Raw genomic sequence first — 8529 nt, 5'->3', positions numbered from 1 at the left:
AGTGTTCAGGGTTCAAAATAGGAGCTGGTCTGTCAGTAAGGGAAGGATTGATGGTGTCAGTGGTCAGAGTGGGTGGGATAGTTTCACTGCTTGGTCGTCTCAAAACAGAACCAGGTATTAAAGGGACTGGGTCATCTACTGAAATGACCTTAGAGGGGGCTGTACCCTCCCTTTCCCCAGCAGAGGCCTGAAGTTTGTTAAGTTCACTAAGTAGCATTTTCTCATAATCTACCCCACTCACCTTAGCAATACCCTTTAAATTAGAAAGGTAAGACTCTGTAGTACTAGCCGTTAGCTTAGCACTGTAAATTGGGGATAAGAGTTGGATGCTGTGAACTACATTTGGGTCAGATGTTGTTCTGTGACAGGGTAGTTCACCCTGAATCGACTCAATGGCTGTGCCATACTCAAACTCAACTATAACTGTATCTTTAAAGTCAGGGTCAGAACTAGCAATTTTCACTGTTCGTGCAATAGAACCATAGTGTTGCAAAAACTTAACAACTTCTTCATCAGTCTCTGTACCAGAAAACCCACTGATTAGTACAGCATTTGGTACCTTGATACGTTCACGTTCAATGACATCCATGTTACTTCAGTGGAAAAATGTGCAAAAATTGTCATAAAACTGCCAACTGTGTGCCAATGATTGGATTAAAGGCATTAAATAGCCAAACTCCTCCTGGCTGGCTCGCCACTTTTATGTAACACCTGCTTAGTATAGTAGGGTTAAACTTATAGACTAGATTCGAGAGGAGTAAAATAAATTTGAGAGAATTGAGTGTTGAACAGCCGGCAGGTTTATTACAATGTTACAGTGGTGCAATAATCCAATGTAAACAGCATAGAAAATTAACAGAAGATCAACAGAGAAGAGCGCTCTTTTGAAAATAACAACAAAATAAAATAAAATAAGTAGTCTCTTTAGACCTGACTCCTGATGAGCAGGATATTGGGAGTTCAATAGTTTCCCAGAGAAACAATCCGTATGAAGTAAGCAGTTTTTGCTCTTGCTTATCTGAAATCCTGCGATTCGAAGTAATTCAGACTGTAGCTCTACTCCTGCATCCAGAACAGCTGGCCACACTGCTTTTGGATTTGCCAAGAGTTTTCACAGGGTCTGGCTCGCCATCCATATCCAGAACCACTTCAGATCCAGGATCACAAAAAACCAGTCTGCACATACAGTACAGAGCAATAAACAAAATAGTTCTTAACAGTTTTTCTAAATAAAATGAGATCTCATAAAGTTTTCAAAATCAAGTACACTGTTGTTTTAACATTGTTCTGTCTCTATGAATTCCATTTGTATTGCTTTACAGCATTACAATCAATTGTATTTATATACCCCTTTTTAAGGCATATGTAATCACATCATGAAATGTTTGTAACGTAACTAGTTTTAAATAACTTATTTACATGTATTAACCTATAACTGAAATGACAAAGTGCAGAAAAGGCACTGGACAACATTTATGGCTAAAAGAGAAGTGCATCCTGCATTAGTTTTGCACATTTGTGAAGATGCCCAATCAAATAGACAATAAAATAAAATACGACATTCCATTTCACACACGATTCAAGTACTCCGACTGGTTTTAGCTTTTTTTAGACAATACGGAATTCGCACTGTTGCAGTGTTTATCACATGTAAAATTAGCATAAGTTTTCCTGCTAACTTATCATCTCTAGTAACTCACCGGAATTCCCAAGAAACAAATACACGCTCTGCCTGGTTTTGGTCGAGAGTAAAACACATAAAGGCCTCTGAAAAGTACATAACTTTAAGTTAGAGACTGTTGAAAATACTTTATAACACTTATTTTATACCAAAAGACTCACTGTGTAGCTTGTTATTTGCTCTCGGTGTCTTGCTCCGTTTTGCCTAGCTTAATGCAGCAACGTGCTTTTGTTGCATTCACTGAACTACGGAAAATCAAAGTGTGTTCAAGGGGTGTCGGAAATAATAATACCAGGTAAAAACAAGAAAATACTAGTAACCATGTCTATAGGGGTTACAGTATCCATCCCCGCGTCTCTCCAGCCACGTCAGAGTACATAAATGCCAGCAAGCAATGAGGAAGCAGGAGTGTTTCTAAACCCGAACAGACAGATAGATTTGGGCTGCTTATTCAATCCATTCGTCTTTGGATTGGCATTAATGAAAGAGCTATTAGACTGAGAACACATTAGGCTCTGTGTGTGTGTGTGTGTGTGTGTGTGTGTGTGTGTGTGTGTGTGTGTGTGTGTGTGTGTGTGTGTGTGCGCGCGCGCACGCAAGTCCACAAAGAGAGAGAACATGAGATGGTATCGGCCACTAAAGGCCAATAGTCTTTAAAAAAGGAGTATTAGTCCTTATTACTGTTGAGCTTTTCTTTCAGCAGTTCTCCAGGTGCTATTAGTGTAACGTATCACATTAATGCTTCCTTACACACTCGGTGTGACTCATCTTCGCAGATGGGCAAAGGATGTGAAGATGGGTCAGGTCTGTTTACTCCAGTAAAATGAGCCGGGCGAGGCCAGCTGTTTTCCTGTCACTTTAGATGAACCACGCTGCACTGCTGCTTCATTCCCCGTTGACATTTAAGAACAGATGAACCGAGCTTCCCTCTTAAGAAATAGGCTCCTCTATTACCTCCACCTGACACAGCGAGTCTGCCCGTCCCTGTCTCTGTCTGCTCCTCACACCACTGCAGTAGCAAACTCAATAAACAAACCACTTGTTCCTGTTCTAATCACTATCCATCTTCCTGAAAAAATAGAGTGTGACTTCAGTGATTGTCTCCAGCTGTTTTGGTGTCTTCTTTCCCCCCCAAAACCTAATTCACTTTAGACTTGATGATATGCTTGGTAAATTGGAGTCTGAATTAGGAATGGAAAGAGTGCCGGGTCAGGTAAAACGTATCAGTGATTGCAAAGAAACAAGCACTGTGTTATCTAAAACGGCTCCCATTAGGGCTCGAATGCAACATTCTCAACAACTTTTGTTCAGAATGTGATTGCGCAACAGGCAACCTGTCTCCAAACAATTGCAGTCCAACTTGGACTGATTGCATTCACCCTCAGACAGCCTGGTGAAGGTTTGAGTCTCTTTGCAATTGGGGACACGACTCAACTGGTTGCCAACTTGTTGCCATTTTGTTTCTATTCCTATGTCAAAGCAAGGTTGCTGAGCACTTGTGCCAGCTTAATTGCTATTCTTTAGCAACTATGTCACTCTTTGTGGAGGAATTTCTGAAGTTCTTATTTTTTATGCTTCTTGCTGATTTATCACAGTAAATCAGTCTCACAAAAAGAGTGGATGTATTTGCCAACTTGACCCCATTCAATCATAAACCAATAGCAGACTGTCTCACTACTATTTCTCACTGTTCTCATGCACTAAAGTCACTTTGACGACTTGGACTGACTGTGAGTGATTGCAGGCATGACCCCATCTTCAAAGTAACACTTTCAAAGGCAAGAAGACTGCAAGTTCATTGCACACTGTTGGCACAATTTTCGCCCTGCTGGAGTCTCTAACAACTGTTAGCCCTAGTTTGACTGTAGTATTAGAGATAGGGTGAAGACCTTAGTCATTCACGAGAGGCTTAGAGTAGAACCTCTACTCCTCCACGTTGAAAGGAACCTGTTATGGTCCTTTAGGGATTGAAGTTGGATGACTCTAAGGTGAGGTGCTCTGGGCATGTCCTTCTGGATAGAGGCTCTTTGGCAGACCCAGGACTCACCGGACACCCAAAGAAGAACTGGAGGAGGTGGTGAGGGTAGAGGGAGATTTGTGTATTTGTGTTTAAACCAGGGGTGGGCAACTCAAGGCCTCGAGGGCCGGTGTCCTGCAGGTTTTAGATGTGTCCTTGATCCAACACAGCATATTTAAATGGCTAAATGACCTCCTCAACATGTCTTGAAGTTCTTCAGAGACCTGGTATGAACTAATCATTTGATTCAGGTGTGTTGACCCAGGATGAGATCTAAAACCTGCAGGACGCCGGCCCTTGAGGCCTGGAGTTTTCCACCCCTGGTTTAAACTGCTGCCCCATGACCTGGACCTGGATAAAAAATAAAATAAAATGGATGGACAGTAGGAAGAATTCACTGTCACACTGGTTTTGTAATGAAGGTTACTCCAACATTAAGTCTTTCTTTTTGTGCTGGGCAGCTTTGGTTTCGAAGAAAACTGCTTACTACACCAACTGGACTTGGAAGTTAATGTCCTGGCTGCAAACAGATAACAGCAGGGACTGCTGACATCCTGTCTGTGAGGTGAGACCTTTACCAAACCAAAAGTATGGCTGAATAGAAAGTTTCAACCAGGCAAAAGCACACTGAGGATTGAAATGCCTGAATGCCTTTATAGGCAAATGCGTGTCCTCATAAAACTTCAACAACTCACCAGGCTGTCTGCTAACTGACTTTCTGTGGTATGTCATTGTCAGACTTAATGTGCAAAGCAGTGTCTCATGTCTTACAAAATTAGGCCTTAATGAGTATCTCCAGCCCCCGAAAAAGGTTGCAAAATCCTCCGAAAACTTTCTCCCCTCTAAAACTGCAGACACGCGGACGCCCTCGCTGACAGTACATGAGCATTTGATGAGCTCTATTGTCAAGGCGCTACATGATTTTACAGTGTCTCGCGCTTCCCTTTTGGCAAGCTCTCTTCACCCATCTATTACTGCATGTAACATCATAGACAAGCTGCTTTTCCTCCCCCTCCCTCCCTCCACTCCCCTTTTCTCCAAAAATGCCTCATCAAGGTCTGAGTCAATGTGAGCCTGTGAGAAATTAAATTCCCCTAATTAGGCCAGCAGATTTGCCTACTTTATCCTTCTGCCTCCCAAACCTCCCCTCATCGAGACAAATCTTTAATTAATCGCCGCATGCTGCTGTTGACTATACTTCAGAGGCCGGGCCTCAGTGAATAGTGAAGCTTCACTCTAGAAATAGGATTCTAAAAAAGGCTATTATAATCAGAGCTCTTCTAGTATATATGTGCATATTCTCTCAAGGGTTGTTCAGTGTTTACATCAAAGGAAAACTGATAGATGGCGTAACTGGTGATATATATATACATATATGTGTGTATGTGAATTTAGCAAAGGCTTGTGCATGTTATATAAACCGTGCCTCCCTGTTCGCATCCCATCGGCCGTGATGGACTTTTGAGTATCTCTGGAAACACTGCATGTGGACAAGATGGCTTAATTGCAACAAGAGGGCATAAGATGGGGGGATTTCTGCAGATTTCTTCAGCTAATTAAGGATCAAAGTTGCTGGTCCAGACGACTTCAGAAGTTCAGATTGCTAACAACTATGTCATCAGTGCTTCATACTGCTGCTTCAGATCTGCAAATAGGAAAATAAAATCATTTTCTTAGAGGAAATCTGAGTAAGTGAGTGAGAATTTCTGCTAGTTCAGTTCATGAATACTTCTGCTGGTTTCTGTAGGGTTTTGCCTAAATGTGAGTCATGCAACATACAACAAGTAACCAGTGGTGAGAAGAAAATAGTCCAAAATAAGACACACACTGAAATCTCCTGGCTCAGAAACCTCCAAGTGCAGAAGTTGCCACTCTAACCATTATGACCAATATGGCCAATAAATTTGCCAAATAAGATCTTTGTGAGACCAGAACAGCAGTGTTTGATGCCAGGAGATGAAAATGCATTGTCAGCATCCAGAGTCGTGTTCACTTCATTAAAGACAACATTAGATTTCTAAAAATGTTTATATGTTTAACACACACAAGCAAGAGTGTAAATAGTTTTAATAGTTTTTGCGGGTTGGTTCACGGGTTGGTGGTTGCTCTTTTAATTGTATTGTAATGATGGTTAAATGTTATTTTACAGTGACAGGTTGGTTATCTCTGCACGCTGTTGTTATTTCTTTAAGATACATGTTTGTTTGTGCTGCAGGAAAAAGGGAGTTAATGTGTGCAGGAAGGGGAGGGGGGTCCTTGTTGTTGTGTGACTGTATGGGGCTGAAGTGAGGTGTTGTACGAGATCAAAACGTCTGGTTCTTGAGAACGTTACGGTATTAATAGCACTCTCTAATCCTGCCACGGTGTCTTGGGCACCAAAATAATTTCTTAGCGGTATCAGTTCTTGACTTCTTTTGTAGATTTTCTTTCAATGTTATTTCTAAACTTCAAAAACATGACCGATCAATCAAGCATAAAGAAAGTTAAACACAGGAACTGCTAAAACAAAACAATGCTAATGTGCAAACTTGCTGAACAAGAGTCTCGACTGAAATCCAGTCCAAGACGTGTCATTTTATTACTGCTTTCTGTAATCTGTACCTGGGAAATGTCAGAGCAGGTGTCAGAGTGCTCTAAATGTGCTGCTTTAAAAATAATTTTTTAAAAACCTTTAACTCCTGTAGAGAATTTAAGAAGATACTAGTCCCACTGATCAGCCAAAGAACCATGAAAAAACCTGTGTGACTTTGATTTACAAGCAAATACAACAAACCAATTCCTATCTTGTCTCTGTCCTGCGTAGCATTTGTTTATAGATGGTGACTATGTAGATATAGTAGGTGTAATGCATAAGAAAAACCAATATCCCATACCCCACCCCATACATCCTCACACACACAACCACATAGAGTCACCTGCTGTTTACCCGGGCACTGCTCCCGTCCCACTAAACCTCAGTTAGAGAGCAATAGAAAATTCATCTCAAACTCTCAGCTAGTCCAAAGCAATCAGTGAGATGGGATTCAGCTAGCTGCTGGCTTTACATATTCAATCTGTCTCTATCCTCTTTAGATAAACATGGCTTGCCAGGGTCTCCAGCTGCAGTCGCAATGTGGCTTCACTGTAATGAGTCGAGGACAGCTGACAGCGATGAGGAAACGGAGACCGTTTCGACTCGTGCACTGATAGAACCGTGTGTAGCTGTAGGTGACTGCTGGACTACACGGGGGGAAATATGTAGGTATACATGCCTGAGCAACTGAAAAATCTGTGTACAGTCAAAGTATGTGAGTGTAATCCATCTTGGAGAGGCCCATGCATACCCATTTATGTGGAAAAGAGGCACATTTCACCTTTAACCTCCAAACACAAACAGACAAACACAGAGAAGCCTGAAGTTTCGCTTGCAGCTGCCGCATCTCTCAGAGGTTAATGCATTTCCTATGAGTGCAGGGGAAAGACTAAGAAAACACATTGTGTAGATGCATCCTTGTAACAGAAACACACACACATGCGCGCTTCAGATGCATGGAAATTGATTTTCCCAGGGGCCGTCTGGGCGTTTCGTGCTGCTCGACCGTAGTGTTTCTGCAGCTAACTGTTCATTCACGTGTGTCGTGCAGGGATCACAGCAGCACTCTGAAGCCGGAGTCTTTGTGAAGTTCTCAAACAAAATGCGAAACAGTGCCGCTTCCCTCTCCCTGCTCATGTGAAAGTCAGTAGCTGTCCATAGTTATTACTGCAGCAACCAATCAGCATCCTTGGAGGTTTGCTGGACATCACAAATCTGATCTAGCATACCGTTAATAAACACAAACAGCACATCTGTTTGCCATAATCACGCTGATCCAAGTGTTTTTAAGGTCAAAGTAAGTCATTTGCTTGGATATAAACTGGGTTTTCTCATTTTGTCTTAATATCTTCAAACAGAGGGCGAAATTTAATGAACATCAGCGTTTCCATGGTGATGCGCAAAGGAATAAAAAAGCCCTGGTTGCCATGGGGTTTGAGGCGTATATTGAGTTAAAAGCTCCCTAAATACACTGTCAACACACTCAGCAGTCTCCCGGGACATAACAGGAAGGATCCCTCCCTCTCTTTCTCTCTCTCTCTCTCTCACACACACACACACGCACACACACACACACACACACACGCACACACACACACACACACACACACGCACACACACGCACACACACACACGCTGGCTGACTGACAGAGACACAGAGTGAAGACACTTAAATGCATGGGCACGTCAATCACCAGGGGGACAGACAACAGAACAAATATAATTATTGATTTCCATATAATTATCGGTTTGTTTTAAAGTTGCTCCTTACTTCTTCAGTTCACAGTTGCATGTTATGGTGAAGAGAAAAGTGGGGAAAAGTGTGCCTGTTCTGTAACCTTTATTTAATTGGACAGGAGAATAAATTGCTCCTAACAAATGGCGAACGAAGAGTTTAATTTGCTAAAACAAATGTGAAAAAATTCAAATAAAAATGTGGTTCTCTTTATCTTCTTTCTAAATGAAAGTATCTCTGTTTTTTTTTCTATTCTGCGGCTGTTGTGTACTCTTTAACATGCAGGACAGGGAATGAGATATGAAAAAACAATTAAATCCTTCAGTTTATTTCATTTGTATAAATCTAATTCATTTTCATATATATATTTAATTGAACTTTTTATTTTATTTTCTGAGTCGCAGTAGAAACATTTCAATTTTAATTTTGACTATATCCTCTCAGCAGAACTCACTCTTCATGCTGCCAAATGCTTGCAGACATCACTTCTTGCCCTTTTTTAACTGTAAACTGTAGCTATACTG

General features: G+C 41.4%; 1 long non-coding RNA gene across 1 annotated transcript; it reads right to left on the bottom strand.

Annotated features, from left to right (window-relative positions):
• Positions 1-1120: 1120 nt before the first annotated feature.
• LOC146626340 (uncharacterized) lies at positions 1121-1947 on the bottom strand. The gene is made up of 3 exons (XR_014906465.1): positions 1843-1947; positions 1701-1767; positions 1121-1176 (listed from the first exon to the last, which is right to left on the bottom strand). It is a non-coding gene; the product is annotated as an uncharacterized LOC146626340 (long non-coding RNA).
• Between the last annotated feature and the right edge of the window lie 6582 nt (positions 1948-8529).

Source organism: Diplotaxodon limnothrissa, linkage group LG8 (genome assembly GCF_057381915.1).
Source record: "Diplotaxodon limnothrissa isolate DT_005_m linkage group LG8, D_limnothrissa_male_GT1.1, whole genome shotgun sequence".
NCBI lineage: Eukaryota > Metazoa > Chordata > Actinopteri > Cichliformes > Cichlidae > Diplotaxodon > Diplotaxodon limnothrissa.
The sequence above is the reverse complement of the archived record's forward strand: the minus strand, read 5'-3'. Positions and strand labels throughout refer to the sequence as shown.